The following is a 23,984-nucleotide window of genomic DNA, read 5'->3' on the forward strand; positions in this document are numbered from 1 at the left end:
ACAACCCCACTTAAAATAGCATCAAAAAGAATACAATGCTTTTGGTTAGGAATAAACCTAACCCAGGAGGTGAAACTGAAATTAAAGAAAACACAAATAAATGGAAAGACATCTCACATCCATGGATTGAAAAACTTAGTTACTAAGATGTCCATACTCCTAATAGATTCAACACAATTCCTATCAACCCCAACAGCATTTTTTTGCAGAAATAGAAAAATTCATCTTAAAATTCATATGGAATCTCAAAGGACCCCGAATAGCCAAAATAATTTTGAAAAAGAAAAACACTGGAGGACTCATACTTCCTGATTTCAAAACATTACAAAGCTACAGTAATCAAAACAGTGTGTTACTAGTATACAGACAAATAGACCAATAGAACAGAAAACCCAGAAATAAACCCTCATGTGTAGGGTCAAGTGATCTTTGAGAAGGGTGCCAAGACCACTCAATGGGGACAAAGCAGACTCCTTATGAAATAGCACTGTGAAAAAAATGGATATCCACATGCAAAAGAACAAAGTTGGGACTCTTATCTCATACTATATACAAAAATTAATTTGAAATGATTAAAGACCTAAATGTAAGATCTGTAACTATAAAATTTCTAGAAGAAAAACATAGAGGAAAAGCTTCATTACACTGAAATGGGCAATGATTTCTTAGATGTGATACCAAAAGCACAAGCAACAAAAGCAAAAAAGACAGTTGGGACATCAAACTTAAAAACTTTTGTGTATCAAAGGACACAACAGAGTAAAAAAGCAACTTACAGAACGGAAGAAAATATCTCTGAATCATATATCTGATAAGGGGTTAATATCCAGAAGACAGAAAGAACTCCTACAACAACAAAAACCCAAATACCCCACCTAAAAAAAATGGGCAAAAGAACTGAATAGTCAGTTCTCCAAGTATGATATACAAATGGCCAACAGCATATGAAAAGATGCTCAACATCACTAATCATCAGAAAAATACAAATCAAAACCACCATGAGATAAACTTACACCCATTAGGATGATTACTATATTAAATAATAATAATAATAATTGGCAAGAATGTAGAGAAATAGGAACCTTTGCACACCATTGGTAGGACTGTAAAATGGTTCAATTGCTATGGAAAATGGTAGAGGTTGCTCAAAACATTAAAAATTGAATACCGTATTACTATATGATTCAGCAATCCCATTTCTGAATGTGTATATATATGTGTTTATATATATGTGTATATATATATATCCAAAAGAATTAAAAGTTGGGTCTCAACATGACTTGTACACCCATGTTCAAAGCAGCACTATTCACAATAGCCAAGAAGTAGAAGCAACACAGATGTCCACTGGAGAAGGAATGGATAAACAAAATGTAAAATACATACATACAGTGGAATACAAGACTTAAAAAGGAAGGAAACCCTGTTACACACTACAGTGTGAATGAACTCTGAGAACATTACACTAAGGGAAATAAGCCAGTCACAAAAAAGACAAATATTGTATAATTCCACTTACATGAGGTATCTAAACTAGTAAAATTCATAGAAACATAAAGTAGAAGGACGGTTATCAGGGGCTGGGGGAAGAGGGAAAGAGAATGTATAGATTCAGATTTACAAGATGGGAAAACAATTCTGGAGATATGTTTCACAACAATGTGGATGTACTTAATTTAAAATGTACTTAGGGGCAGCTGGGTGGCTCAGTTGGTTAAGCCTCCAGCTTCGGCTCAGGTCATGATCTCGTGGTTCATGGGTTCTAGCCCTGAGAAGGGCTCTGCACTGGTGGTCTGCTTGGGATTCTCTCTGTCTCTCCTCCTCCTCCTCCTCCTCCTCCTCCTCCTCCTCCTCCTCCTCCTCCCCTGCTCTCTCTGTCTCTCTCTCAAAATAAATTAAAAAAATTTTTAAAAGTGTACTTAATTATGGAGTGCCTGGGTGGCTCAGTTGGTTAAGCATCAGACGACTCTTGATCTCAGCTCATGATCTCAGGATCGTAAGGTCGAGCCCTTTGTTGGACTCTGTATTCAGGGCTCTGTGCTGGGCATAGAGCCTACTAAAATAAAATAAAATAAAATAAAATAAAATAAAATGTACTTAATTAAAAATGGTAGTTTTTGTGTGTTGCATGTTTTTATAAATTTTAAAAAGTGAGACACTCATGCATTCAACAAAATGCTCTGCAACTATTAAAAAAAAGATGAAGACTAAATAAATATTCATGTGGAAGAAATATATTAAATTTTTAAAAGAAAATTGGAAGGCTGTATATGAAGTCATTTTTGCATTTAGTAAAACCATATAGAGGGCTGTACACATTGGTAGTAGGCTGATAACGACCCTCCAAAATACTAGATTTTAATCCCTAGAATTTGTAAATGTCACTTCATTTGGTAACAGTGTCTTTGCAGCTGTGATGAAATTAAGGATCATGAGATAGGGAGGTTATCCTGAATTATGTGAATGGGCCCTAAATGCAATCACATACATCCTTGTAACAGGGAAGTAGGGAAATTTGACACACACGTAGGAGAAGGCCACATAAAGGCAGAGAAGAGCAAGATTAGAAAAGGCTGAAGTGGTATGACACGAATTAGGGAATACCAACAGCCAACCCAAGAGCAAGGAAGGGATTCTCCCAGAGAGCCTCTGGAGGAACATGGCCCTGCCTTAGTTGTAGCCCCCAGAAGACTCATCCTAAATTGTGTTGGACTTCTGGGCTCCAGAACAGTGAGAGAAAAAATTTTTGTTGTTTTAAACCACCACATTTGTGGTAATCTGTTACAGCAGCCATACAAAACAAATGCAACATTGTACATGTTTGAAATCACATACACATTTTTTGGAAGGATCCACAGAAAACTGTTAAAACGATGGCTACTTCTAAGCAGCACATCTAAGGGGCTGGCTGAAGAACTTTTACTTTTCACTTTCATACCTAGCCATTTCTTTTTAAAACAAAAACAAGCTTCAATGTTTTTAAAAGCTCTAAAACTTTAAAATTCCCGCATGGAACCTTGAAGCTGGTTCTATCTCTACTCATCCCATAAGCTAAGCCTCACTTCTCCCCCTTAACATTTTTTGGGCATCATATCTCCTTTGAAAGAAGCAACCAAATTTTGTTTATTACCCTACATCTAGCAGAGTGCTTGGCACTCTAACATAACTCCTAAAATGGCATCATTTCATCAAACCATAGAAGTCTTAAATATATAATAAATGTGTTCCTTGAGTTATTTATAAATAGAATTTTGTATGTTGAATGTGTATTTCAAATGTCAGGAAAACAATATATTTAATGGAATTCTGAAGTAAACTTTTTCAAAGTGAGAAATCACTCAGCGATAAATTTTGAAATTTTATGAGTTTTGCCACTGTTTTCTTGGTTACCCATTTTTTTTTTTATTATAAAATCCATTAAAAGAGGGTAATTTTAATTTTAGAATCTTTCACTTTGGCAAAGCCAGGGCAGAAGAACAGTTGTTTGCAATAAATCTAATTGTACAGAGCTCCAGTCTCTAAACCTGTCATGTTGGGCTCTGAAGTTAGATCTGAATTCTAAAACTTGCTTTGTCACACATTAGCTGAGTCTCAGTTTCATCATCTGTCCTAACAGTACCACCTTCGTGTGGTTCCTTATTTAATACACACTTCTGGAGCATTCACCATGGGCCAGGCACTATTCTAAGCATTTAAATTACTGACTCATTTAAATTGCTAGAACTCTGAACCTGATACTATTATCTCCATTTTACAGACAAAGAAACTGAGGCAAAGAGATTAAGCAAATTTGCCTAAGGTAATCCAACTAAATGTTGTAAAAATTAAATGAAATCTGGCCTTATACATGTTAAGAATCCTCCCTTAATATCCACATTATTCCCCTGCTCCACAAGTACACGTGCTTGGCAGATCAGGTGAGGTTACTGTTAGGCACTCAGCTAATGTGCTGAATACAGGTAGTACAATACAGTAGCCCAGGGGCCAGCTACTATGAGGGTGTAACAGAGGCACCTAATCTACACCGAGGGGTCAGGGAGGGTCTCCCTGAAAAAGTGATACAGGCATACCTCACCTTACTGCACTTTCCAGATACTGTGGTTTTTACAAATTGAAGGTTTGTGGCAACTCCGCATCAAGCAAATCTATCAGCATCATTTTTCCAATAGCATTTACATCACCCCATGTCTATGTCACATTTTGGTCATTCTCACAATGCTTCAAACTTTTCCATTTTTATTATTATATTTGTTACAGTGATCTGTGATCAGTAATCTGGTTTTTTGTTTTGTTTTTTTTTTTTTTGATCAGTGATTTTTATTTATTTATTTTTTAACGTTTATTTATTTTTGAGACAGAGAGATAGAGCATGAATGGGGGAGGGTCAGAGAGAGAGGGAGACACAGAATTTGAAACAGGCTCCAGGCTCTGAGCTGTCAGCACAGAGCCTGACGCGGGGCTCGAACCCACAAACTGCGAGATTGTGACCTGAGCTGAAGTCGGACGCTTAGCCGACTGAGCCACCCAGGCGCCCCTGGATCAGTGATTTTTGATGTTACTATTGTAATTGTTTTGGGGCACCACGAACCACACCCATACAAGACAGCAATCTTAATTGATAAATGTTGTTCTTTCTTTCTTTTTCTTTCTTTCTTTCTTTCTTTCTTTCTTTCTTTCTTTCTTTCTTCTTTATTTTTTGAGAGAGAGAGAGAGAGAGAGAGAGAGAAAGAGCGAGCAGGGGAAAGGCAGAGAGAGTATCTAGAGCAGGCTCCATTTCCAGTGCAGAGCCCAACGCAGAACTCGGTCTCACAACTGTGAAATCATGACCTGAGCCAAAATCAAGAGTTGGGTGCTTGGGACGCCTAGGTGGCTCAGTTGGTTGAGCGTCTGACTTTGACTCAGGTCATTCTGACTTCGACTCAGGTCATGATCTCACAGTCTGTGGGTTCGAGCCCCACGTTGGGGTCTGTGCTGACAGCTGGGAGCCTGAAGCCTGATTCAGATTCTGTGTTTCCCTCTCTCTCTGCCCCTCTCCCAGTTGCGCTCTCTCTCTCTCAAAAATAAACAAACATTAAAAAAAATTAAAAAAAAAAAAGAGTTGGATGCTTAACCTACTGAGCCACCCAAGCACCCCAATGTTGTTGTGTTCTGACTGCTCCACCAACTGGCCTCTCTTAGAACCTCCCTATTCTCACTCTCTCCTCAGGCCTCCCTATTCTCTGAGACACAACAATACTGGAATTAGGCCAATTAATAACCCTACAATGACTTCTAAGTATTTAAGTGAAAGGAAGACTTGCATGTTTCTCACTTTAATACATTTATCCATCCATCCATCCATCCATTTTTTTTTTTAAGTAAACTCTACACCCAACATGTGACTTGAACCCTGTGTCACATGTTCTACCGACTGAACCAGTCAGGGGCCCCGCATGTTTCTCACTTTAAATCAAAAGCTAGAAATGATTAAGCTTAGTGTGGAAGGCACATCCAAAGCCAAGATAAGCCAAAAGCTAGACCTCTTACGCCAGTTAGCCAAATTGTGAATGCAAAGAGAAAATTCTTGAAAAAACATTAGAAGTGCTACTCTAGTGAATACACATATGATGAGAAAGCAGAACAGCCTTACTGCTGATACGGAGAAAGTTTTAGTTGTCTGGATAGAAGATCAAACCAGCTACAACATTCTCTTAAGCCAAAGCCTAATCAAGAGCAAGTCCTGACTCTCTTCAATTCTATGAAGGCTGAGAGAGGTAAAGCTGTAGAAATCTAAAGCTAGCAGAGGTTGGTTCATGAGGTTTAAGGAGAGTCATCTCCATAACACCAAAGGACAAAGTAAAGCAGCAAGTGCTGACAGAGAAACTGCAGAGAGTTATCCACAAGTTCTAGCTACTAATGAAGGTAGCTACACTAAACAACAGATTTTCAGTGTGGATGAAACAGCCTTCTATTGAAAGAAGACGTCATCTAGGACTTACATAGCTAGAGAGGAGAAGTCAATGCCTGGCTCCAAAACTTCAAATGACAGGCTGACTCCTGTTAGGGGTCAATGTAGCTGGTGACTTTAAGTTAAAGCCAATGTTCATTTACCATTCTGAAAATGCTAGGCCCCTCAAGAACTATACTAAATCTATTCTGCCTGTGCTTTACAAATTGAAAAACAAAGCCTAGATGACAACATCTGTTTACAACATGGTTTACCAAACATTTTAAGCCCACTGTTGAGACCTACTACTCAGAAAAAAAGATTCCTTTCAAAACACTACTGCTCATTGGCAATGCACCTAGTCAGTCAAGAGTTCTGATGGAGAGATACAAGATTAATGTTTTCATGCCTGCTAACACAATATCCATTCTGCAGTCCATGGATCAAGCAGTATCTTGGACTTTGAAATCTTGTTATTTATCAAATACATTTCATAAGGCTGTAGCTGCCATAAGATTCCTCTGATGGACCTAGGCAAAGTAAATTGAAAATGAAAACCTTCTGGTAAGGATTCACCATTCTAGATGCCATTAAGAACATTCGTGATTCGGGGTGTTTGGGTGGCTCAGTTGGTTAACCGTCTGACTCTTGATCTCCGCTCAAGTCACGATCTCACAGTCTGTGAGATCAAACCCTGTATTGGGTTCTGCACTGACAGTTCAGAGCCTGCTTGGGATTCTCTGTCTCCCTTTCTCTCTCAAAATAAATAAACTTAGGGGAAAAAAAAAAAAAAAGAACATTCATTATTCATTGGAAGAGGTCAAAATACCAACATTAACAAGAGTTTGGAAGAAGTTGATTCCAACTCTCATGGAGGACTCTGAGGGGTTTAAGACTTCAGGGGAGGAAGTAACTGCAGATGTGGTAGAAAGAACAAGAGAAATAGAATCAGAAGTGGAGCCTGAAGGTGTGACTGAATTGCTGCAATCTCATGATAAAACTTTAATGGATGAGGAATTGCTTATGAGTGAGCAAAGAAAGTGGTTTCTTGAGATAGAATCTACCCCTGTTGAAGATGTTGTGAAAGTGTTGAAATGACAACAAAGAATTTGAAATATCACATAAACTTAATTGATAAAGCAGCAGCAGGGTTTGAGAGGATGACTCCCAATTTTGAAAGAAGTTCTACTGCGGGTAAATGTTATCAATAAGCATCACATGCTACAGAGAAATTGTTTATGAAGGAAAAGTCAATCAATGCAGAAAACTTCATTGTTGTCTTATTTTAAGAAACTGCCAAAGCCACTCCAGCCTTCAGCAGCCAGCACCCTGATCAGTCATCAGCTATCAACATTGAGGTAAGACCCTCTACCAGTGAAAAGATTACAGACTGCCAAAAGCTCAGGTGCTGGTTAGCATTGTTTAGCAACATATTTGAATTAAGGTATGCACATTGTTTTTTCAGATATTAACATTGCACACTTAACAGACTATAGTGCGGTATAAACATAACTTTTATATGTGCTGGGAAACCAAAAACTTCATGACTTACTTTATTGTGATATTCACTTTATTGCAGTGGTCTGGAACTGAACCTGCAGTATCTCTGAGGTATGCCTGTCATTAAGGCTGAGAACTAAAGGAAATTAATAGGAGTTAGCCAGGCAAAGCCATAATACACAGGGATAATAGAGAATGTTACAGGCATGCGTGTGAAAACCCAAAAGAGATGAACAAAAGAACAGAAATGTAACTCAAATGACCAAATGGGCTAAAAAGGGCCATATTATACAAACCCAGTGACTTATGCAAGGAAGACTATTAACAAAATGCCTAGCAAATACTAAACACTCAAGAAATGGTAGCTACCAGGGGCGCCTGGGTGGCTCAGTCAGTTGAGCGTTCGACTTCGGCTCAGGTCATGATCTCATGGTTCGTGGGTTCAAGTCCCATGTAGGGCTTTATGCTGACAGTTCAGAGCCTGGAGCCTGCTTCAGATTCTGCGTCTCCCTCTCTGCCCCTCTCCTGTGCACACTCTGTCCCTCTCTCTCTTTCTCTCTCAAAAATAAACAAACATTAGGGGCACTTAGGTGGCTCAGCCAGTTGAGTGTCTGACTTCAGCTCAGGTCATTATCTCACGGTCCATGGGTCCGAGCCCCACATTGGGCTCTGTGCTGACAGCTCAGAGCCTGGAGCCTGCTTTGGATTCTGTGTCTCCCTTTCTCTCTGCCCTCTCCAGCTAGTGCTCTGTCTCTGTCTCTCAAAAATAAATAAACATTAAGAAAGAAAGAAAGAAAGAAAGAAAGAGAGAAAGAGAGAAAGAAAGAGAGAAAGGAATGGTAGCTACCATTATTGTGTTGTTGTAAGTGTATCCCAGTCATTCAGAGATTTTAGTTTCTGTTCAGACTTAACCCCATATTTCAGTCTTCTGGTCCAAGAAGGACCTAAGTTAGCAAAGAACTCTTAGGACCAAGAAACATTAAGTCTCTGTTTTAAAACAAACTGCTTCTTTCAGTATGCAAGTAATCTATTCCTTTTTATCCTATAGAAAACAGATTTACCATTAATTAAAAAGTAAATGCCATTTTATAATACTCAAAGGGACTGTCCATATTTTGCTTGGACAGATTTCCCATATTAAACATTGCTCAAAATAAGCAGGCAGTCCTCTAAAATGTAAAAAATGATTTTATTTACTGCACAGAGATTTCTGATAGGAGATTTAGTCTTTACTACTAAATGAAGCACTCATGCTAGTTCTAGACTAAGAGGTTTTCATGAGACCTTAAGAAAAAAAAAAAAAAGTGTGGGGGCCGCCTGTGTGGCTCAGTCAGTTAAGCATCAGACTCTTGATTTCGGCTCAAGTCAAGATCTCACCGTTGGAGCCCCGTGTCAGGCTCTTGGCTATCAGAGACTGTTTGGGATTCCTTCTCTTCCTCTCTCTGCCCCTCCCCTGCTCACTCTCTGTCTCTCTCTCAAAAAAAATAAAATAAAATAAAATAAAATAAAATAAAAAGAAGGGTGCTATTACAGTACTGAAAAAATTTTCTTAACTTTTTAAAAAATGTTTATTTTTGAGAGAGAGAGAGAAACAGAGTGTGAGTTGGGTGGAGGAGGGCAGCAGGGAAGAGGGGAAGACAAAGAATCCAAAGAAGGCTCCAGGCCCTGAGCTGTCAGCACAGAGCCCACCGCGGGGTTCAAACCCATGAACCATGAAATCATGACCTGAGCCCAAGTCAGATGCTTAACCGACTGAGCCACCCAGCCACCCCGAAAAAAAATTCTTAAAATCTATAAATGAGAGACTTCATACTGCAAGTAGATAAGGACACAAAATGATTTTTAAAAAACACTGTGGAGGGGTGCCTGGGTGGCTCAGTCGGTTGAGCATCCGACTTCGGCTCGGTCATGATCTCGTTGTCCATGAGTTCAAGCCCCGCATCGGGCTCTGTGCTGACAGCTCAGAGCCTGGATGGAGCCTGCTTCAGATTCTGCATCTGCCTCTCTCTCTGCCCCTCCCCTCCTCATGCTCGCTCTCTCTCTGCAAAAATAAACTCAAAAAAAAAAAAAAAAAAAAAAAAAGAATGCATTTTTAAAAAACACTGTGGAATAAATACGAAAAATAAAACGTAAAACAACAAAATTGATTAGGGAGTGAGTGTTCTAGACAGCCAAGGTGGCCAGAAAGGAAAGGTCTATCCCTGAAACAACTACTTTGTGTAACTTTTTTTCATATAAATCGGAGAAAACACCTAAGCTTCCCAGTCTTTTTAAAGTATACTAACAATCATTTAAACTTTTCAGGAGAATCCACTACTGCCACAGAGATATGAAGGACTCTTACACCAAATCTAAATGGTTCCAATGTCTTTTTTGAATTTTTACATTTTGTAGCTTTCCTTCCTCAACTCTTTTAATCAAGCTAACACTTCTAGTTAGCTTGTAGCAGTGCTACCTTTTTAATTTTAGCTCTTGATTTAAAGAACCAAGTAGGCTGAAACTGCATAAGAGGGAGCAGGATCTACCTGAGGGAAGTCAATAAAATTTGAGATACCTACTTAGGCTGCTGAAAAGACTTTTGTGGTTTATTTCCTGGTAGTTGACTTTCAGATAAATAAAATGCTACTTTAAGTCTTATGACTGAAAAATGAAAAAAAGAAGTCATCCACATTAAACAAATAAATTTCAATACTTGAAACTATTCATTTTTTCTCATATTTTTATAGATTTTTTTTAATGTTTATTTATTTTTGAGAGAGAGAGAGACAAAGCATGAGCAGGGGAGGGACAGAGAGAGAGGGAGACACAGATCTGAAGTAGGCTCCAGGCTCTGAACTGTCAGCACAGAGCGTGACACAGGGCTTGACCCATGAACCACAGGATCATGACTCGAGCCAAAGTCTGATCCACCCAGGTGCCCCATTTTTTTTCCTCATCTTTATAGAAAGGATCTAAAAATCACTTTTATTTAATAACAAATCCGTAAGAAATATAACTAAAAGATCAAAGAAGTAGGGCTCTTATTTCTTAATAAAATAACGAAAATCATGCTTGAAGAGACAAGGTCAAGAGACAGGAGGTCACCATGGTTTATCTGACACCATATCGATGCCAAAAACATATGACCATTCTAACTAAGTCAGAATTTATGCTTTGAATGCATTTCCAAACAAAGATCATATCCCAGGTCAAACAACTGCTATTACCAGGTCATGAAAAATAATGATTTCTGTAGCACTTAAAAAGTGTTAATCAGGGGGGAAAAGCTAGATCTCAGTAAAAAGCCAATTATAAAGAGGACATTTGTTTGGGACATAGGTTTCCTCTAAAAGTTGGTGAGAACTGTAGGTATTCATGCTTAGCCTAATATAAATACAGATAGAAAGATACAGAAACAATTATATGTGTGTACATATACATAAGTTAGCAAACATACATATATTACCTAGCTCTGTCCATTGAAAGGGTCTAGGAATAATGACACCCCAGCAATGAGCACATGGAGCACCCAGATGTTGGTTTCTATAAATCACTGTCCAATGACAGGAACCAAGGCTCCTTGGAGAAATGGCTGATTCTGGGTCTGGAGCAAGGAAAATATAAGATGAATCTGGGGCATTTTGTAGTACTAGAAAGTAAGGAAATGCTCAAAATGAAAAAAAGGATGGAGGCATATCAAAGGGACACAGGAGCCAACCTGAAAGACTTCCTAATGGCCAAAGCTGGAAAACTGAGCAAAAAACTAAAAAATACAGAATTAGATTATAACTAAAGTACAAAACAGATACACTGATACTGACAAATGGGTGAATAAAGAAATAAATGGGGGAGAAGAGACAAATCTTCCTTTCAATATTCCAAATAATAAATGTAGATATTCTTCCCTCCAGGAAGTGTAACTTAAGTCCTCCACCCACTTTGAGGGTGGGCTAGACTTAGTGATCTACTTCCAAAGAATTCAGTATAGAAAAGGAAAAATAGTTGGGGCATCTGGGTAGCTCAGTTGTGTTTGAGTGTCTGACTTTGGCTCAGGTCATGATCTCACAGTTCATGAGTTCGAGCCCCACATCAGGCTGTCTGCTGTCAGCATGGAGCCTGCTTTGGATCCTCGGTCTCTCTCTCTCTCTCTCTGCCCCTCCTCCACTGGTTCTTTCTCTCAAAATAAGTAAATAAACTTAGGGAAAAAAAATAAACTTAAAAAATAAGGGAAAATATATTCAAAAAAAAAGAAAGGGAAAAACAGTAACCTCACATATTAACATGGCAAACACTTACCTTAACCAAATAATCAGTCATCATTAGTGATTATCATATGGATGTCACATATCCCGATATGAAATGATGGTATTCTGTGGCATTCTTTCCAAAAACATACAACTCTTGTCTAATAATGAGAACAATATCAGACAAGCTCAAAAGGAGGGACATTACACAAAATAACTGGCCAGTATTCCCCAAAACTGTCAAAGTCATGAAGACAAGAAAAGACTGAGAGACAAAAACTACATGCAAGGGGCTACCCTGGACTGTACCAGAAGCAGAAAGGAGATACAAATGGAAAAACTGTAGAAATTCAAACAAAATCTGGAGTTTAGCAAAAAGTAATGTATCAGTTGTTGGTTTCTTAGTTTTAACAAATGTGCCATGTGAGACATTAACAATAGGGAACTGAGTGAGAGGTATATAGGAATTCTATGTATCATCTTTGTAACTTTTCTGAGTATCTAAAATTATTACAAAACAAAAAGTTTATTTAAATTAATTCCTCTAAAAGACTCTTTAATTTTCTCTTCAAAAAAGTCAGTATCATGGGGCATCTGGGTGGCTCAGTCAGTTAAGCGTCTGACTTTGGCTCAGGTCATAATCTCACAGCTGATGGGTTGGAGCCCCACCTCAGGCTCTGTGCTGACAGCTCAGAGCCTTGGAGCCTGCTTCAGATTCTGTATCTGTATCCCTCTCTCTCTGCCCCTCTCCTGATTGCACTCTGTCTCAAAAATAAATAAACATTAAAAAAAATTATTAAAAAAGTCAATGTCATGAAAAAACAAAATTTTCTAAAAGTGAGAGCACTACACACCTATTAGAATGGCAAAAAACAAACAAACAAACCCATATCTGATAAAACTAAATGCTGACAAAGATGTAGAACAAAAATTCTCATTCATTGCTGGTGAAAATGCAAAAGTGATACATCCACTTTGGAAGACAGTTTGGTAGTTCTTAACAAGGTAAATACTGATTACCCTATGATCCTACAATCGCACCTCTACGTATTTACTCAGTTGAATTGAAAATGTGTATCTACACAAAATCTGCACACAAATGTTTACAGCAGCTTTGTCCATAATTGTCAAAAACTAGAAATGACCAAGATATCCTTCAACAGGTGAATGGATAAACAAACTGTGACACAACCACACAATGGTTGTGAGCTATCAAGCCACAGAAAGACATGGAAGAACCTTAAATCGATACTGCTAAGTGAAAGAAGCCAGTCTGAAAAGGGTACATATTGTATGATCCCAATTGTATAACATTCTGGAAGAAAGCAAAACTATGGAGACAGTAAAAAGATCAGCAGTTGCCCAGGGATGGGAGAATGAGGAAAAACGAACTGGTAAAGTACAGGGGATTTTTTTAGGGCAGTGAAACTATTCTTACAATGATGGATAAGTAACATTATGCATTTGTCAAAACCTAAAGAACTTTACAACATTAAGAGTGAACTTTAATGTATGCTAATTTTAAAAAGTCATTTAGGGGCGCCTGCGTGGCTTAGTCAGTTAAACATCCAACTCTTGACTCAGGCCAGGTCATGATCTCATGGTTTGGCTGGTGAAATCTGAACCCCACATCAGGCTCTGCACTGACAGCGCAGAGCCTGCTTGGGATTCTCTCCCCACAACCCGTCTCTCTCAAAATAAGCAAGTAAAACTTAAAAACAAAAAGTCATTTAAGACATCGGGGAATCAGAGAAGAATGCAGTCTGTGACAAGAGAATCTGACTGTATTACAAACGTGTTAAAACAACCTCACTGAAGGGGATAGGGAGAAGGTGCTGACCTAGGCAACCTCGGAAATTAATGGAATCTTTAAGACTGAATGCAAAAGGAACTATACATATGTACTGTAGTTGATAAAGTTGTTTCCCGTGAGAGTGTGGGTGAACAATTCTGATACTGCTATACATGTTTATTGGAATTGACCAATTAAGTAAATGGATGGTGGAAGCAAGGTTTCTACTGTTGATGTGGAAATTCACAGAACAGCAAACAGAGAAGGCTAGAATGGTCTATGTGATAATGGATTCGAACTGGAGATATCAGTAAGAACTCGTGTTTAACTTAATATAGTTACAGATGATTACACACAGAAATATTTTACTGACATGTTTATATACAAGAGTTAGCATAAAACTAACTCTTTGCTCTGTTAGCTGAGAGGGCCTACAAGAAACAAAACCCTGGCAGCAATGATAATACTTAGTGTCCACATCTTGGTTTCCCAGACCATTCTTCAATAAAAGAACTAGAACTCCATGGAGAAATAGCTGATTTTAGCACTGTGACAAGAAATATGCAAGATGAGCCTAGAGCATCTTGTAGTGCCAGAAAGTGAGTGAGTGTTAAAAAATAATTACATAAAAATATATATACACACACTGATGTCGGTATGTTAAAGGGGCACAGTACAGGAGCCAACTGAATAAGCTCCCAATGGACAAAGCTGGAATAATGTGAGCAATAAAGTAGTATTGGAATATAACTCAAAGTATAAGATAGAGATCCTTCATTCCACAATGACAGAAGTAAATACTTGCCTAAATTAATAAATGAGGAAAGAGAGGCAAATTTCCCATGCAGAAGACTTCCAAATAAATTATGTAGGTACTCTACCCCAAAGAACAGGGAGCATAACTCTTTATTCCTTAAATGTAGGCAGCACAGTTACTTTCTTCCAAAGAGGACAGTACGGAATGGGGAGAAAAGTAACCTGACAAATATTACCTCAGCCAGGCGATCAAGGTCAATACCACCAGTTATAAATCACGTTGATAGTATGAACCCTTAATATGATGAAAATGGCACTTCCTCTCTGTGATCACACCTATAACCCCAATCTAATCATAACAAAAACATCAGATAAATTCCAGTAGAGGGACATCCTAAAATATACTTGACCAATACCCCTAAAAACTTTCACAGAAAAAAAATTTAAATTAAAAATAAATAAATAACAAGGCGGGGGGGCCGTCAGTCAGTAGAGCATGTGACTCTTGATCTCAGGGCCATGAGTTTAATCCTCACGTTGGATGTGGAGCCTACTTAAAAAATAAATAAATAAAACTTAAATAATAATAGTAATAAGAACAACAAAGGCAGGAGTGGAGAAGTCAAACCTTCCTTTCCCCCCAGTTGGCACAAACATAAAACTATCATTTTTCCAGTTTTCTTAGTTGAAGACTTTCCAAATTAGTCTGCTGAAATACTGCTCACATCCAAAGACACAGTAACACAGCCAGCTTTAGTTATATACCGTCTTTATCACTTTATCACATAGAGAAGACTATGACAGTTTTGGCCAATTTTGTTCAACAAGTATTTTTTGACTACCTTTTTTGTTCCAAGTATTGTTCGAGGCATTGTGGTAACCTCAAAAATAGAAGAAAAAAAAAAATCTACGCTCTGCTTTCATTTCTGTGAGGAAGTCAGACAACACACAAACAAACAATAAATGACCCATCAGCCAGCAATAAATGCTATGAGGTGAATAAAAAATGAAAGTGAGGCAAAAATGACCAAGACAGCTACTCTAATTGGAGCTTAGAAAATGCCTCTTTAAGGAGATGACATTTGAGTTGAGACCTCAGTGCAGCCAGTATACAAAGAGGACAGCAAATGCAAAAGCCAAAAAGAATAAGCTTAATGTGTCTGAGACATCTCAAGTAAACAGGGCAACTGCCCTGATAGGAATGAGCGAACAGATTCTGAACTCCAGAGGTAAAAATACAAAACTCATTTAGGCATCTCGAACCATTCCAACACTAACCACCAGGAAACTATCAATGATAATTAGCTCAAGATCTCAATTTTATGCTCTCCCAGAGTCTCCCCCAAAGTCACAGCTGTCCAGTAAATACTGTCTTTTGGACTTCCCCATCTCCCCTCTAAAAACTACCATGCTTATCGCTCATATTTAATCATGGCTCTGCTAGAACTAGTTAAAAAAAGGAGGTGGGTATTCTACCCAGAAATTGCTCCTGAATTCTCCCTAACAGATCTCATTACTTCCTAAAGCACAACCATAGGTTGCTTAAAAGCAAAGGCTCTGGGGACAGAATGACTTGGGTTCAAACTCAGATTCTATCAGCTGTATGATCTTGAACAAGTTGCATAGCTTTTCTAAGACTCAGTTTCCTCATCTATAAAAAGCTGTGAGGGTTAAAAAAGACAAAATGTGGCACCCAGTGACTATTCAATAAACGTTAGCTACTGCTAATAAAAGTATTTGAGTATTTATTTTGCTCAATGTTCAGAGTTGGGCCAGAGGGATTACAGAAAATACAATTTGCTACAGCAAATTGTTTCAGAGATAAAACTGTCAAACTCCCTTAGGTCAGGAGCTTTGTCTTTTTCTGGTTCACTAGTGTATCCCCAGAATCCAGAACAGTGTTTAACACACAGTAGGCATCTATCTCAATATGTGTTGAATCAATCAATGAGACTCCATTAAGTCAAAGGAGCATACGAGAGCCTGGCTTTACTTCAAAATAAAGGAAAGTTTTCATTCCACATCAAGATTAACAATATCCTAAGGCCTTGTTAAAGATGTTTTATTATTTCTAATTGCCTCCCCAAAGTCTAGAACAGCTTCATAATATTAACGGACCCAAATTTATTGCAATTAAAAAGCTCTGCTGCTAACATTAAGCTGTCAATCGAAGGCTATACTACTGTTCATAATTCAAACTTGATCAAAATGTTAAAAGTAATAATAAAGTATAAGGTATATCAATTGTTATGGAATACTTTGCTTGCCATTATTCCATAGAACAGACTTTAAAAACTTGTGTAAAAAAATTTTCTCACGAGTTGACCAAGTTTCATTTATGCTGGCAAAACAAAATGATTTCACCTTTCTCTGTATCATTAAATTTTATAAAAACATTATGGTTTCTTCAATCACCAAAGAAAAGTTCAAATCTTTTAGACTTCTTAAAAGTTGCAAAGGATTGTTAGCTTAATATATTGGCTCTTTAGGTCAAAGAAGGACTTTTCAGGGTGATGAAAATGGAGAAAGAAGGAGTTCACCTCTCTAAAAATGAGTTTTCAATTACTATAATTATGCATAAAATAAGACAGGCAGCATTTCTGGGCCAAGATTTGATGCCTTAGTTCCCCGTGAGAATTAGAGCCAAGCATAAATTTGGGGCAAGTTCTGCAAAAACCACTTTACCCTCTATTGATGCTGAATGAAAAACTCATTGTTAGGATCCATCAACACGAATATATTTTCTAACACACAGTAGCCACTCTGGCAACATCGCTTTCATCGTTTTCTATCCGAGAAACAAAACAGGATGCATTTAAATCCTGCCTGACAGTTACCACCACTGCAGGGTAGCTCTCTCAGCAGCTTAAGAGTGGTAAGGGCTAAAAAGTAAGAATCTAGTTTCCCGAGCCCCCACCGTAAAGTAGCAGGGCCTGCTTAAGCTAACCTACACTGGTTGGCTATTGTATAGGTCCGCCAAACCTTCAGAGCTAGAAAGATACCTGAACTCTACTGACACCTTTTGAGAGAGAAAGCCAGGCGTGAGGGCGGAGCGGTATGATCGGAATTGTTAAAACCGCAGCAAGCCAGCAGGGACACAGGTGCGCGGGCAGGCCCCGGTACCGCAGTCCTTGTCACGCTCCAGACGACGGAGCCCGTCACAACCACGACAACCCTCCCAGACTCTTATTCACTCATTCATTCATTTGACAATTACGCGAGGGGCACTGTAGCAGGGCCGGCTCGCAGGGCCCCCGCCCCAGTCCCGGAACACCCTCGGCCGCCAGGCGCGGCCCTGAGCCGCCCCCATTTCCCGGACGCTGCCGCCCGCACTCCGCCACGGCGCGCTCGGGTCACCCGGATCCCGGCCTCGGCCCCACGCGAGCGCCCACGCCCCCCGCCTTGCCAGCCGCAGGTCCCCCGGCCTCCGCCCCGCTTCGCCGTCTCAGACCGCCGGGTTCGTGCGGCGAGGGAGGGGCGCGTCCACGGAGGTCCCCCGCTCGGGGTTCAAGATCCCTCGGCGCGCGCGACGCCCGGACCCGAGGGCCTACGCGGGTGGGTCGGGCCCACCGGCCACTCACCTCCGCCGGGTCAGAACCGAGGGGCCTGCTCTAAGCCGTTTGAAACCGCTTGGGCCGCCGCACACCCCGCAGTGTCCTCGTTGTTTATTGGTCCTCGGCGGACCGCCCATCGCGCGTTTATTGGTCCATTTGAAAGGACTGTGTGCACGCGCCGCCCGCAGCTTTAAAGGGGCCGCGCGCGGCCGTGTTTCTTTCGGAACCGGCGTTGCCTGGTCGGGCGGGGAGAAAGAAGGTCGCCAGAGCAAAAGCTACCGGCGACCCCCCCCACCCCCACCCCACACACCCACACTCGAAAGAAAGGCGATAGATGTGTGGAGAACTGTGCATCCCCGGCCATCAGCGTGTTTGCTTTATTTAATTTTGGCTATTCAAGCGACTGTCAACACCTGCAATTTTTTAAAAAGTCCTCTCTCATTCAGCAAATATTGATTGTTCAGCTAAGTGCGTGAGGGAAAAGAGAGGCTCTGGGATATAGTGGAAGGAGCAGCGAAGGGAGCCAGGATACTGGATTCTGGTCTTGGACCTGTTCTAAGTAAACCACTTTTCCCAGTAAATTATTTGTAGCTTAGTTTCCTCAAAACGAGGTAACAATGTTTCCCTTACAAGCTTAATGTGAGGATTTAATATAGCTAATTGAATGTCTAGGAAAGGCCTTTGAACAGTAAGCATTCTGCAAAAGCTTTATACTTCTATTATTTATAGAAACGACAGGCTTGGTTAATATGATTTCTAAAAGTCTTGTTTAGCTCTAAAAATAAAATCCTAAAAAAAAAAAAGGGGGGGGGGGGGTGGCTACACCACTCGGGGCACAGTACAACTCTTGATCTCAGAGTTGTTTGTCCCAGCCTCAAGTTGCGTGTAGAGCTTACTTAAAAATAAAATCTTAAAAATAAGTCTTGCTTATCTCTAAATTCTATGTTTCTATGAATAAGATAAGGGCCTTACTCCCAAGAAATGTACAAACTGCTTTGGTCAGAGAAATAAAACATATAGGCTAGTCAGCCACTAAAATTCAAGGCAGTATGAGAACAACATAAAAAGCTGTAGATGCTTACAGAAGGGGGAAATTTGCTAAGGGAGGATCTGTGAAAGGGATGGGCTTTTCTTTTTTTTTTTTTTTTAATGTTTATTTTATTTTAAAAGAGAAGGTGTGAGCAGGGGAGGGGCAAAGGGAGAGGGAGAGAGAATTCCAAGTAGGCTCTGTGCTGATGCACAGCACAGACTGTGCAGAGCTCAAGCCCATGAACCGTGAGATCATGACCTGAGCTGAAACCAAGAGGCTGACGCTTAACCAACTGAGCCACCCTGGTGCCCTAAAAGGGATGGACTTTTAATCTGGGATTCAAAGATACGTAATTACCAACAGACTAAAAAATGGAGAGGGGATGGGTAAAAAAGTAATAAAAAAGTAATAAAATGATTCTTTTTTAATCTATCAAATTGGCAAAGATGAAAAAGTTTGACAGCCGTTGGCCAAGACTTTGAGAAACAGACACTCAAACTCACTGTTGGTAAGAGTGTGACTGGTGCAAACTTTTAGAAGGATGATTTAGCAGTTGTTAAAATGTAAAGTGTGTATAATCTCTGGCCCAGTAATGCCACTGTTAGGAATTTGTTCTTCAGATCTATGCAAGTATTCAAAGAAAAATGCCCAAAGATATTCACTGCAGCAATTCTTAAGATACAGAAAAACCAAAAACCAAAAACCATCCAAACCCTAGAAATTACATGTCCATTCATAGGGAACTTATTACATAAGTTACAGAATATCTACTCAACAGAACGCTACCCAACTGTTAAAAAGAATGTAGTTAAGCTATATGTACTGGAATAGAAAAATGCACAAATTTAATTGAAAAAAGGCAAGTTGAAGAAAAGCGTATGTGGAATCATTTTATTATATGTGGTTATAAAATGCATATGTATTTGTACACATGCCTGAAAATGATTAGAACATTCCTGGAATTTCAAGAAACTAACAGGGGAACTGGGAAGGGAGGGAAACAACTGTTTTGTTTTGTTTTTTGCCATTGACATGTTAATTAAAAAAATAGAAATAGGGAGAATGTCTAGTAGTGGGAAGAGAAGGCCCAAGGGCACAGAAACAAGAAAGTGCATTATAGGTAGGGAATTGAACGTGTGAGTTTGGTTTTCGAACAGGGTTCATGTTGGGAAGTAATGGGATACAAGGTTGACAGAGAAAGGAACAATTCTCGGAGGGTCTTGAATACTAAAGGTAAGGAATTTGTACTTCGGGTAGGTGATGGGGAGCTATTGAAGGTTTCTGAATCAGACAGTGACAACATCAGAACTTCTCTTTAGGAAAACTAATTAGCTTGTTTGTCTAAAATGGGTTAGAGTTGGAAGCCCAGTTAGGAGTCTGATATGAGGTGATAGCAGTGGGAATGATGAGAACAGATTCCAGAAAGAGTGGAGGATTTTGCAACCAACTTAGTGCAAAGGTGAGGATGGGGCCCATTTAGGGAGATGAGTCAAAAAACATGCCAAGATTTGAACCTAGGGATTGGGAGGGGTCATTGCCCAAATGGAAGTAGAAAGTCAGGAGAAGCCAGTCTCAAAAGGAAGGCAAGGAATTTAGTTTTAGACCTGTTTACTTTTAGGTACCAATGAGACATCCAAACAGAATCTCTAAGTAGATCTAGGAAATACAGGATAAGGACTGTGAGAAAAGATTAGGAATCACCTCCATAGAGTAGAAAACATGATGAGACCACAGAGTGGGAGAGTGGAGAGTGAAAAGGAGGGACGTGAGAACAGATCCATCGGTAGGGAAAAGAGAAAAGAACCTAGCAGAGCAAACAAGGGTCACAGAAACCTTTGAGAAATGGGTTAGGAACATATACAAATAGTCTTTTTCAGTCATTGGTATGTTTACTTTATTTAAATATTATCGGAAATAAGTTGAAGATTACATTTATAAGGAGAGCAAGATGGTAAACTGGAATTTGCTCAATAAAGGATGTATGGAGTCTGGATCCTGGAGAGCTTTAGAACAAGATGGCAAATCCCTTTTTGTCTTATATGGTTTAGGTGCAGCCCTAGTGGGCATTAGATGTCTGATTCCATGCATTTATTTGTTCGTTCATTCAACAAATATTTATTGAGCACCTAATATGTGCAGGGACTATTCTAGGCACTTGGGATAATCAGTGCACAAAATACACACACACACACACACACACACACACACACACACACACGTCCCTCTTATGGTACTCACATTATAGTGAAAAAGCATAGACAATCAACACATAAATAAATTATATAGTATGTTATTAAACAACGTATGCAATGCGAAAAGAAAAAAAGAGTAAAACACGGTGAAAGAGATTGGGAAGTAGAGTTAGAAAGACTGCAATTTTATAAAGAGTGATCAGAGTAGGTTTCATTCAGAAGGTTACATTTAAGCAAAGACTTGAGGAAGGCAAAGGAGTTAGCCATGAATTTATCTAGAGGAAGAAAGTGCAAGCCAGAGGAAACAGCTATGCAAAGACCCTAGGTTGGGAACACGCCTCTCAGGTTAGAGAAACAGGGAGGCCTGTATAGCTGAAGCAGAGTAGTTGGCAGGAGGGTAGCAGGAGATGAGGTCTGATAGGCAACAGAGGGCAGGGGAGTGGCAGATCCTGTAAGGCCTTGTAGAAACCTAACATAATATCTTGCTCCATAGTAGGTGTTCAATAAATGTTTGGCCAGTCATCTTTTGCAGTCCAGGATTATCACCAAACAGCATTTATCTATGTATTTATTAGAGTGACGTGTGCTTACTTTATTCCAAGGGCCTCTCAGTAGTTCTACATAAGGAAAATATTAACAGGGCAGTGAACCCCTTGGAGGCATTAGAGATCAAGGCAAACACTGTATTATTGCAACTGGAAGCAGTAAACAGATGCCAAACATTGTGGCTGCTGAATAAATGTGCTGGGCATTTCTGAAAAGCCTGCCAAGGGTTGGGACAGTGCTCATTCCATCGTAATCACAAGCTGCTTTCTGGGAGAGAAACAGCTCTACCATGGGACGTGGACCCAGATTTCCAGCCTAAGAGGAACGGCTTCAATGATTAACTTCCTTTCAACTTTCAGTCCAGGTACCTAATGCATTATTCCCTGGAGACAGCAGTGGTGACATTAACACAGGTCTCAAGTGGCTCTGGGTTTTTGTGCCTTGACTGGCCTCTGAGCCTATCCCGGGTTTCACTGGTTGCATTTAATAGGTATTGAGTGAATGAAGGAATGAATAACCCTTTTCTCTTTTCTCATAGCCCATTTTCCCATAGCCCCCCAAATTCAGGCTGTCCAAGAACTCTGACCACAGAAGCATCAGCTCCACCAAAGAGGAAGGAGGCAGAGGGAGAGATAGGGACCTCATTAGCAGGCTGTCAACAGGCTTTTAGGGCTGCAGGGAAAACTACGGAGAAGGGCAAGATAAGTGAGAGTTCTTGGCTCTCTGTGTCTTGTAAAATGAAAAAGGCAGATTGCGTAGCTTGGGGCTAACTTCAGCCTTGGGTTTAAACTCAGACCCTTAATTAGGCTGTCTGGATCTGTTTTAACATCATGTCAAAGGAGTCCAAAATTGTGAGTTGGAGCCTTGACTCTGTTCCGCAAGCTGAGCTCTGCTTAGCCTCTGCCAGCTGCTTAATGGGAGAATGATCTAGAGAGAAAATAAATGGGTGAGTGAGGGAATGTTACAAAACAAAGGCTGCCTGAAACATCCCCAAACACACATCCTATTAAGTGGATCAGTTGAGTCATTTTCACATATGAAGAAAAGACACACTCATACAGACTTTTTTTAGCTATAAAAAGGGCTCAACTCCATTTGTAATCATTATGTCCATAGGTAGAAATAACTGAAGTTTACTATATGTTCTTGAATGTCAGTGCATTACACTTAGAACCCTGTACACCCTCAGCTCTTGCAGATGCCTTTTCTAAGTTCCTATGTAGCACTGACTTTGCTGTAGGCTTAGGTTTGGTGAAAGCTTCAGATCATGCCTTGGAGACCTCTCTATGGGCCACAGAGATCTTTTCATCTTAGGATCCATCATCTGTTCATGCAATATAGAAAGAAGGGCAGTGACTATGTTTTGAACATAATTAGCTTATAAAAATATGTCCAGTTGGTTAGAATTTGACTAACTCTCTCCCTACTCATCAGCTTCAGGTTTTATATCTAGAGAACCAGATAAGGACAACTCTTGTTTCATCCTTAAGGTTTCTCGGAAGGAACATAAAAACAAGTTTCAGGCCAGAAATAACCTTAGCAATCATCTGGCTCAACCTTTTCATTTTACTCATCAGGACAGTAAAAGCCAAGGCATGTGCATAACCCGAAAACAGGATGCTAGTCCTTGACTCATCTGCCCAGTGCCAGATTGTTGTCAAGACCTGGGCCACCAGGCCCAGCCTCTTCTCCCATTCCCATTTCCTGCTGAAGTGACAGGACAGTCACAGATTAGTGGGATCTCTAAGGCTCAGGCAGTGTTGAATACCTGATTACACTGGCTCATGTGGTCACAAGGTGTCAAAATGTAGTCACCAAATTTAGTTCTCCCAGAAACATCTCCCAGGCTTTCAAGCAAACGGTGTGTGCTCAACGCATTAATTTTTCTTGTCATCTGAAAAGTTCTTCCTGAGTTCTCAGCTCAAGTGGTCACTGTTCATGGCCTGGCTCATAACCCCGAGCCTTTGGGAGGGGGTACTTTCTACAGGTATATAGGCTTATACTTTAGGCTGGACTTCATCACTTAAAATGCTTTTCTCTCAGTATGAGTTATTAAAAAAAAAAAGAAAGAAAAAAAGAATGGTTGAGCGAGGGGATAGTTGTCCTTGAACTATTCCACTTATTTCTGTTCTGGTGCACATATCCCTTACCAAAGTTGAAAGAGTTACACACTGTAAATTAGTGTCAGATCTAAAAAATTAAAAAAAAAAAAATTAGTGTCAGATCTCTTGTCATTTAAATACAAGAGGCTTCAGTCTTTCTTGCTTTCTCTTTCTTTTTTTTTGGGGGGGGGGTATGTAGGGTGGGGGTGGAGGCTGTTGCTAGATTCTAAGCTCTGTGGTCAGGCTTGGCCCACAGTAAGTGATAAACGAATTAACGGAAGCATTATTCTATAAAAGGTCTGTGGTTTAGAAAATCAACTACTGGGCTCTGACATAAAATTCTACATCTCGCACGGGACTTCC

At 39.8% G+C, this 23,984-nt stretch overlaps 1 protein-coding gene across 1 annotated transcript in view; it reads right to left on the reverse strand.

The window, feature by feature from the left end:
* Positions 1 to 17,868, reverse strand: part of CKAP5 (cytoskeleton associated protein 5) — a 112,952-nt gene extending 95,084 nt beyond the window's left edge. Inside the window, exon 1 of the mRNA XM_042904457.1 lies at positions 17,779 to 17,868. The gene's annotated coding sequence lies outside the window, so the exon portion shown is untranslated. The remainder of the gene's footprint in view (positions 1 to 17,778) is intronic.
* Positions 17,869 to 23,984: the final 6,116 nt, after the last annotated feature.

This window comes from Panthera leo, chromosome D1 (genome assembly GCF_018350215.1).
Source record: "Panthera leo isolate Ple1 chromosome D1, P.leo_Ple1_pat1.1, whole genome shotgun sequence".
NCBI classification, from domain to species: Eukaryota; Metazoa; Chordata; class Mammalia; order Carnivora; family Felidae; genus Panthera; species Panthera leo.